Raw genomic sequence first — 10,549 nt, forward strand, 5'->3', positions numbered from 1 at the left:
TCATCAAATAGCAACGTTTACCAGAGTCACACACTATTTACCTCTCTCTCTCTCTCTCTCTCTCTCTCTCTCTCTCTCTCTCTCTCTCTCTCTCTCTCCTCTCTCTGCCAGCCTCTCACCCCCCCTCCACCCCTGGCCTCCCTCGGTGCCCCAGGAGGGTTGAGCGATGGTGGGGCAGCCTCCAGCATTCTCCCACCCCCCCCCCCCTCCACCTCTCTTGTGGTGCTTGGTGCTCCAAGCTGTTATGAGCCATGACAGTCTCAGTGGGTCCACACAGTGTGTGTGTGTGGGGGGGGGGGGACTGTTATAATTAATGATAGAGCCAGCTACAGCATGACAGACACCAGATCTACTCCATGATCTCTCTCGCTCCCCTCTCTCTCTCTCTCAGACACACACAGACAGACACGCACACACTGCTGAGGCATGCATGGCCAGATGTTTTGCTATTCACCTTTGGAGATTGAGCAGGTGCTGATCTGCTATCTTCAAAACAAACCAAGTGGAGTTGACGTAACTGAGCTGCCATCATAGCAATTTGAAGGCAATCAGAACTCACTGATTTGTTTCTCAGCCGGCCAAATTTCATTCTGTGGTCGCCGCAGGTGGCTAAAAATTAGCCACCGAGTCAAACTTTAAGCAGAGAGAATAATTTAGCGCTGGCGTGCTTGTTCACGAAAGAAAAGCCGCTTAGGAAGCGCTTCCAGAGCCGCGGGCATGCATCTGTAATGGAGGGAGGAGGATCAGTGGAGAAACAGCATCATGAATAGAAAAGCATCAATGGGAGATGATATGCACGTATGAATATGCATCGAGTACATCTGCGCTTATGCTGGAGCCGCCCATGCACACAGCCTCCCGACCCCCCCCCCCCCCCCTTTCCCGTCTCTCTGGCGAGGTGCCAGACTTTTAGTGGGTCACGGGATATGAGATGGACTTTTAGTGGGTCACGTGATATGAGATGGACTTTTAGTGGGTCACGTGAGATGATATGGACTTTTAGTGGGTCACGTGAGATGAGATGGACTTTTAGTGGGTCACGTGAGATGAGATGGACTTTTAGTGGGTCACGTGATATGAGATGGACTTTTAGTGGGTCACGTGAGATGAGATGGACTTTTAGTGGGTCACGTGATATGAGATGGACTTTTAGTGGGTCACGTGATATGAGATGGACTTTTAGTGGGTCACGTGATATGAGATGGACTTTTAGTGGGTCACGTGATATGAGATGGACTTTTAGTGGGTCATGTGAGATGATATGGACTTTTGGATGGGAAAGGCTCTCTGGCCTCTGATAGGCTTACCGAAAAATTCTGTGAGGGCTCTGTCCTTATAATCACTCACCATGCATTAGAGGTGGAGAACAAATGAGCAGCAATAGGTGTCAGTAAAGCAATAAGCACCATTCTCATCAGCCTCTCTCTCTCTCTCTCTCTATCTCTATCTCTCTCTCTCTCTCTCTCTCTCTCTGTGTCTGTCTGTCTATCTTTCTGCAGCCCCTTTTAGAATCCTCCGATAATGGGCCTTTTTCACAGCGGCCATTTTGTGTCAAAAAGGCAGGGTAAACAACACAGCTGCAAGGCAAGCAAAACATTAACGAGCGTTTCCAACTTCCAATCGTGGAATTTGGAAACCTTCGGTAATGTTTTGCTTGCACCTGACCTGTGTTTACCCTGCCTTTTCGACACAAAACGGCCGCTGTGGAAAAGACCTACGTGTTTGTGGGTTTTTATTAAAAAAAGGGGGTGGCGGAGGGCAGGAGAGCAAAGGAATTGGGCAGGAGGGCTTGGTTGGGAGATGAGAGAGAAGAGAGAAAATGGCTACAGTTACAGATGATATGGGGATGGTTGTTTTTCATCCTGGTTTGTCTGCAGGCTCTTCGTATAAAAAAGGCACTATCTCTCTGCTACAAACAACCAGCATTCAAAGCGCTCTGCGACTGCCATCAGACAGGGACGTATGTATGTATGCCATCTGAATGACACGACTCCAGCATCCACAGGAACACAAACTGATTTTCTACCACGCTGTCATCATAGTTGGTTCTCGTAGGAATTGAGATCCTATCAGATAAATTCTTCAACACTGGCTGAGGAACTCGCTGGTGATAATACAAGCGCTACCGGGGCAAAACTACACAAGCAGTGCCAGGAAATGACAATTAAGGAGCAGAGCCTACGGTGAGCCCTGCAGGACAAACAGAGCCTGAGGACAAAGGCACAGAGTCAGCTGACAACTTCTGTTCTCCTCAAAGTTATAGCCGGGTGCCGGGATTGGCTCACAACACTTACACAAGCGCCGTGGCTCTTGAGACTCCACAATCTGTGTCAGAGAAACAAATATCCTGACCTACTTCTAAACAGTGACACCTGCAGTTTGGATCCAGGAACTGCTGGAGGATTTTTTTTCTTTTTCTTCCAGTGCCGGATGGACTGCGTTTATGAAGCTTAAAAACATCACTGGAAAGCCTCTGATAGGCCAACGATTTGCCCCTAGTGGACAATGTACAATGTAAATACTTTACACATGCCAGCCTGGTCGGCAGACTAAAGTGTCGGCATTGTATGTTTCTGCAATCCACAGATACGTAGTATATCACTTTTCTGAACCAAAATTATGTTACTTATTACATTTATAGATACGTGTATATCAACCTCACATTTAACAATTTTGTTATTTCAGAATTCACGCTGATATCCCTGGTTTGCAGACACGTCAAATGCCAACATTTTATTCTGGCAACTGGGTTGCACATGCACGCATACTGCACACACACGAAACAAGACACTGGAGACACAGAGGTATACAACTAATTATATTTTCCATGTGATGTCCATGATTCCATGGTACAAAAACAGGACCAACACCAGAATCAGAAGAAACTGAGTACACCTAACTGATGCTTCTGTATCCAGAAACAGTGAGAATGTTTTGGGTGATCAGATTAGAGTGCGTTTACTCAATCTCTGCTGATTACAGACAGATGGCGCCACTCGCTCAACAGAGCCGACTGACTGTTGTTTGTAAAGCTTCCTCCCTTAGCGAAGGAACAATGCAAGTATTCTACGACAGGTGATCTGAATGCAACCTGGTAGACATGCTTGGGTTCCGTGATCCCTAGCAATATATTCATTATGGTGTTCCGTTGTTTGTTAGCTCGTTTTCTGTCGGGTTCGTTTGTTTCGTTTTATTATTATTATTATTATTATTATTATTACCTTTATTAGTATTATTATTATTACTGTATTATTTTTATTTTTTATTTTTTATCAATGATCAAGATCCTGTCAAAAACAAATGAAGTTCATTTGACCAATGGAAAGTTTAAAGTGCTTCCAGATTTTAGACTCACAAGGCTACGTACCCATCCCGCCTACCCCAACCCCCTCGCAAGACACACACACCAACCCAGCCACATACATGCCCTTACCACCAGAGGGCGTCATACGTTTGAAGCTTGTGATTTATTTATTTATTTATTTATTTATTTATTTATTTGTTTATTTATTTATTTATTTATTTATTTGTTTATTTGTTTATTTGTTTATTTATTTTTTGTTTATTGGGGGGACATTGTGTGGTATGCATTTAATGTATTCAACTTTGATTTAAAAAAAAAATGCATTGTATCCAACTGCTTTGGTGACACATTAGATGAGAGAGATTCTGTGAGTCACTTTCATGATCGTTTTGAACGAGCGGCAGTAGGCCGTCTTGGGTTGCTATGTACTACTTGTGTATATATGTATGCTGTGCCACTAGTCTGCTGTGAAATCTGTTGACTCCTCAGCTTATATAAGGGCTTTTTATAGACGTAAAGGCAGACAGGGCAATCTGAAGTCACTCCATAACTTTAAGGACACATTTCTCCAGACTTTTTGTTTGTTTATTTGTTTGTTGTTGTTTGTTTGTTTGTTTGTTTGTTTTTTAAGAAAGGGGATATGAACAAAATTTCTTGTGTATAAAATGCTATATAAAGTCTTGACTGATTGATGAACTGAAATGTCTTTAGGCACTCGTGCAAAGTTGGCCCACGTGTTCTGTTTCAATAAATCCTCCAAGAAATAGCCTGCAGGATTCATATGTTAGTAGCCTACCTGTGACTTATCTCTATATGCAGAAGTGACATCAGGTGAAAAGACCCAACCCTCACCATTTCCTCCTCATTAAAGGAAACACATGCGCGCACGCACGCACGCACGCACGCACGCACGCACGCACGCACGCACACGCACACACACACACACACACACACACACACACACACACACACACAAATTTAAATGATTTATTTATGTCCACATGAATACAAGGTGCAAAGCACATAAACCCAATAATGCAATCAAATGCTGGGAGTTGGTCAGTTACATGAGTGCTTAATTGGCGACCAGATTAATGCAAACACAAAAAGATAACAGCATCTCTGTTAGCCTCAGGAGTGTAGCGCTGACAGCCATGATCACATGATCTAGCAATCCCACTTGGTTTACCAATGAGACGAAGAGAAGATTCCCAGCTCACCTCCATGACCTGTATGTGCTCATTTAAAGAGTGGGGGAAGAAAATGTGGCTTCTCTTTCATTTATCCTCTCTCTCTCTCTCTCTCTCTCTCTCTCTCTCTCTCTCTCTCAATTCAATTCAATTCAAAGGGCTTTATTGGCATGATAAGGTGCATATCTTACATTGACAAAGCATACATTAGCAACACTTTACTTACAAAGAATCAAAAACAGAAAACAAGACATTTTGTTACCCAGTAACATAAATCACAAAATCTGAAGATATTCAAAGAGGAAGAGAAAAGAAAATTAAATGGAATGTGATAAGATAGAATATAATAGAAGACTATTGTTGACCGGAAACTATTCAGAATAATAACAGAACAGTAATAAACGGGCAGTTAAATGGTGATAGTGTAAATAGTGAGCAATTACAGTATATTAACAAAAAAATCACAGAATCTGTAAATAACCGTTGTTATTTTGAAATCTTCAAAAAATAATAAAATAAGATTAAATAAAATATTAGTGTTGACCAACAAACGTATTTGGAACAACAAATTTAAAACTTAAATGTCTCTCCCTCTCTCTCTCTCTCTCTCTCTCATTATGCGGGCCCCAATGTGTGGGTCTCCCGTAGAGTCGTGTTGCAAGGTAATTGGTTCTGACACCATAGCCGTTTTCCCACATGCGTACCGGAAAATTACCTGTAAGTCAATATCGGACATTTCCCTTCACACCTCTCCTCTGGCATGTGGGAATCTATCAGCGAAATTGCCTGTATGTGGGGGGGGGGGGGGGGCGGCACTGCAGAGCGGGTGGGGAGTGACGTGTCGGCAAAACTCCGAATGGTGAAATAAGTTTGCTTGTTTATCCGTTCACCTGCGTCGGGTTGAAGCACTTTTTACAGACTGGCTTCATTTGATGTGTCCGGGCTTGCCTTCGCTGTCGGCAACGTTGCTAGTCCCTGTCGGGCTGAGCCCGGAAGGAGGAGGACGGACTGTGGCCAGAGAGCGAGCAGAGAGGGGAAAATCAGCACACACACACATGAAGCTGACATAGGCTACTGCTCTTATTATCACAAGATCATTTCGCCAGTTTGCTTTAATGTGCGCTAATGATTAGATTATGCCCGCTGGAACATTAAGCAACGTGTGTACACCTCGCCCATGAGAGTGTCGCGCAGAATATGAAGATAGACTAAACCGGGGACAGATCATGACAGTGTTATGTACCTCTGCGCTGCTGCGTGAGACTAGAGCCGTCTGGAAGCGAGAGAGACCAGGAGGGAATTTATTTTGGGAAGATGCTCTGAACAATTTTGACGACGTGGAATGGAAGCGTCATTTTCGCATGTCCCGGTATTACGTGCTGAGTCTGGTCCGACCCGCACGCAAGATCACCCGGTGGCGAAAACCACTGGAAGCGCGTTTGCGACTGGCAAGTCCTTTGGTGGTACGCAACACCAGGGGAATATCGAACAATCAGCTGTGTATTTGGTGTTGGACTGTCTACTGTGTGCAACCTGGTCCACGAAGTCACAGCCCACTGATAGCGGAAAATGACTGGACCCCTTTCTCACCTGTCTGTCTATCGCGGCATACCGCTCTTCTGACTAGCTTCTGACTGGTGAAATGTCCGCGACGACGGGGTCGCGCTTATACCGGCACGGCGCCTTTCCCACATGCAGCCATTTGACCACGTTCCGGTCATTTTGCGGTACAAAGCGCATGTGGGAAAAGGGCTCATCTGCGTTGTGTTTAGACCCCTCAAGTGTGTGAGGTTATCAACATGGGCAACATGTAGCCTAAAGCCTGGACACAAACACACACACACACACCATACCTATACACACAACCTAACATGACTGCCTACTTAACTGGAATATAGCCAATTGTTTATCGAGGCGCGCAGCAACGTCCTGATATCTGAGTCAATAGACTGATCCAGTGAATGTCTGGAGAGTTGGCTGGTTCAAATGAAAGAGGTGTCTGACTCCATTTCTATTCTTACCGCGGCTTAGCTACATTTAACGGCTTGTAAATGAATCCGAAAATTAGTTTTGACACGGTTAATGTAATTGCACATCTATCCTGGAATAAAGACATACTGTAATTTAGATGGCTTGGAACATTCACAGTTTTTGACCTGGAGGAATATTACAGAACAGAGAGGGGGCGTACGAGCTATTAAGAGAGAGAGAGAGAGAGAGAGAGAGAGAGAGAGAGAGAGAGAGTAAGGGAGAAAGTAAGAGAAAGAGACGAAGTTGACCTGTGAAAATGTTCACAATACAAACAAACATTAGAATAGGCCTTTTAATGTTTCGCTTGCACCTGTGTTTACCCTGCCTTTTCGGCACAAAATGACCGCTGTGAAACAGGCCTATAGCTAATGCTGGCCTTATATGCACAAGGCCAAGAGAATGGAGCAAAACCAGCATATATAATGTGTAAATGATGTGAATCAAATCAACACAGATGTTTACACATGAACACACATGGCGACACAGTACAGAGTGATGCAGAAAACACTGACATGTTTTTACTACATCCTCTCACACGCACACGCACACACACACACACGCACAAACACACACACACACACACACACACGCGTGTGAATCCACGCACAAAACACACAGTCGACAACCCAGCCAGGAGCAAAAGCATGATATGCCGTTGGGAGACAGTGCTGCGGATGTGACACACAAAGGAAGAATGGAAAGCCACCGGGGATTCTTTCACAGAGGTGACACAATCTAAAAAAACAACACTGTCCTCCCCTCTGCTGCCCCTAGAGGCCTCCAAGACAAATCAGTAAGAGTCAGCCTAACCCCAGTCTCCCTTTGACCCCATTACACCCAATCAGGAGAGACTAGTATAGACCTTATTCACAGCGCGGCCATCTTGGATTACGTCATCGCACAGGGTGGCAACGCATCTGAGCCTGCGTTACAACCCATGTAAACAATGGAGCGGTAGTCCCAAAACCTGAGTTCTGTTCCACCAATTTCTTTTGATCAAATTGATAAATGGGCAGATGACAACGTCAACATCCCCAAAAGGATTCAAAAGAAGGGCTACAGACTATAACGGTTGAAAATCACATTTATTGATACAACAAACAAGATTAAAGTTTGGCGTATGTCTCCGTGACGACGCTCCTCCTGCATCATTCCCCCTCGTGGGGAATCCCTCTGGAGCTGACGGTGGTGGTGGCAGGGGAGGAGGCGGGGCCAAACAACCGGCACACGGGAATGACAGCACCTGCAGAGTGACAACATAATGGTGAGTAGCCAGCCACATAGTAAGAGATGTGAACTTGAAATGCTCTCAACCGCTTTAGATGATTGGTTCAGCGGCAAAGCCAGGGAAGGAGATGGCTTGCACCGATTGGCTATTGATAGCATGGGAGAGCGTGGATAACTGATTGGATGGGAAGAAGTATGAATGAACCTGGGCGTGCATAACTGATTGAATAGGAGAAATGTGAATGAAAGTGGGCTAAGTAGTCTTCCTGATTGAAATGACATCTAGTCCTGGATGTTTAAATTGTATTTGGATACAGCTGAAATGCATAAAAACCCCATGTGTAAATACAGCCCTATAGTAGACCCAAGCCACTGCTCCACTCTCCACTGCTCTGCTCTCCACTGCTCTGCTCTCCACTGCTCTGCCTCTGCTGCCCCCTGCTCTGCTCTCCACTGCTCTGCTCTCCTCTCCACTGCTCTGCTCTCCACTGCTCTGCTCTCCTCTCCACTGCTCTGCTCTCCACTGCTCTGCAAGACATTTTTTAATGGGAACCTGAGGAGGAATGCCACTCCCCCTCTCCTTCTCGCCGTTCCCTCTCAACATTTACTCTGGGAACTCTGTTCCCAGGCGTCCCCCCCCCCCTATTTCCACCACAGAATAGAAGCGGTTGATCACTATAACCCTGATCACTATAAGCGGATTCCACTGTAGTGCAGACAACAACAACACCATATTTCTACAGGATGTAAAGGAGGACGTTCTTATATCATATTTAATATTTAATATGTAAGTGTGGACACAGGAGACTCATTGTAATGCCAGGGGGAATTGTACTCTGGAGAAGTCATATCTACTGTAGACACACTCTGGATACAAGATGCATATGAATGTCAGTTATAATGGGGACTTTGAGTCAGTAGTCTAACAGGTCCCCTTTTATCTGGGCCTGAGCCTCTTATCTAAAAGAGCTGTGCTTCTCAAATCACTGGAGCCCCACAATATGTGCTAAGGCTCCCTGATATCAGGTCCAGTGTACAGATTGTTTTTGGAGACAACTTTAATCCCAACCACGAGGCAAAGCCTAATGTTATCTAATACTGAGTGATACTGCTTGGCAAAAACGTTTTGCCCTCAGGCCCTTTTGGCAACCCTTTAAAATCAAATGTTCTGGTCTTGGTTAGCCATCTTTACACATGCATCATATACAGCCTACTGTAGAGCAGAGGTGTTCAAAGTGGGAGGCTCCAAACAGATCCAGGGGAGGCCTCAGTGAATGGAAGTGAACAAATAGTATGTTAGTTCTCAAAAGGTGATCACATAGAATAGATTAAACATGTGTGATTTGGTTAAAGAGATAGTTCCAAAGATAGTCGTTTTAGAATTGTACTGTTTTCCCCACTTTCCCAGAGCCAGAAACAAAAAAAATGCCTTCAGACAGACCAATTTTATGTATTTAAACTAAGCAAGTAAACTTGCTTGCGTGCGCGCGTGTGTGTGTGTGTGTGTGTGTGTGTGTGTGTGTGTGTGTGTGTGTGTGTGTGTGTGTGTGTGTGTGTGTGTGTGTGTGTGTGTGTGTGTGTGTGTGTGTGTGTGTGTGTGTGTGTGTGTGTGTGTGTGGCAGCCCCAGCTGTCATACATGTCAGAGTTCATTTGTGTGTCTCTCTCTTTGGACCAAATCCATCAGAGAGCGCAAAGAGCCAAATGCCACAAACCATGTGCACACTACTCCCCCCCCCCCCCTCTCTCTCTCTCATCTCTACAACCACACACACACACACACACACACACACACACACACACACACACACACACACACACACACACACACACACACACACACACACACACACACACACACACACACACACACACACACACACACACACACACACAAGACAGACAGACAGACAGACAGACAGACAGGCAGACAGACAGACAGACAGACAGACAGACAGACAGACAGACGGACGGACGGACGGACGGACGGACGGACGGACGGACGGACAGACGGACAGACGGACAGACAAAAGACGAAGTGAGAGAGACAGAGAGAAAGGGGGAATCAAGAGGACATTTACTGCCATACAGTGTTTCCAACCCTAAAAATATTCCTCCCAGTCCAGAGCTGCTGGCATTTGAGCAGCCCACCTTTGTGCATGGTGCTGCTGAATGGATATGAACACACACCTGACAAGCCCAGATAAGAGACGAGCGGCCGCACAAAGCCACTCACTGCAGGCCATAATGACACCACAGAGCAGCGAGTGAATGGGAAAAATGCTAACGTGGGGAGAGGAGGAAGAGAGGGGAGAGGAGGAAGAAAGGGGAGAGAGAGGAAATATTCTCCCTAAAAAAAAAGAACGTTCGCAAGACTGAGACGGTGCAAGATAATACCTGCAGAGGAAAGGAAGGACTAAAGGAAGGGGAGATGACATTTTCAGCTGCATAGGGAGAGAGAGAGAGAGAGAGGAGAGAGGGAGAGAGAGAGGGGGAGAAAGAAAGGGGGGGGGGGAGAGAGAGAGGGGGGGAGAGAGAGAGAGAGAGAGAGAGAGAGAAAGAGGCGCCTAGTGCCAGAACTAACAGAATTGAATATGAGCTGTGGAAAAAGAGAGAAAGAGGGAGAGCTGGACTGCAAGAGGCAGAGAGAGTGAAAGGTACAGCAATGATGAGTCCACTTCAAGATGGATGTTAAGATGCTGTTGATTGTTTTTAAGACTTTAATTAAATCTTACCTCGCTGATCTCCTGCACCTTCATACTCCAGCCAGAGCTCCGAGGTCAACTAACCAGATGCTCC

The sequence above is a fragment of the Poromitra crassiceps genome (genome assembly GCF_964638095.1).
Source record: "Poromitra crassiceps genome assembly, chromosome: 13".
Taxonomy (NCBI): Eukaryota; Metazoa; Chordata; class Actinopteri; order Beryciformes; family Melamphaidae; genus Poromitra; species Poromitra crassiceps.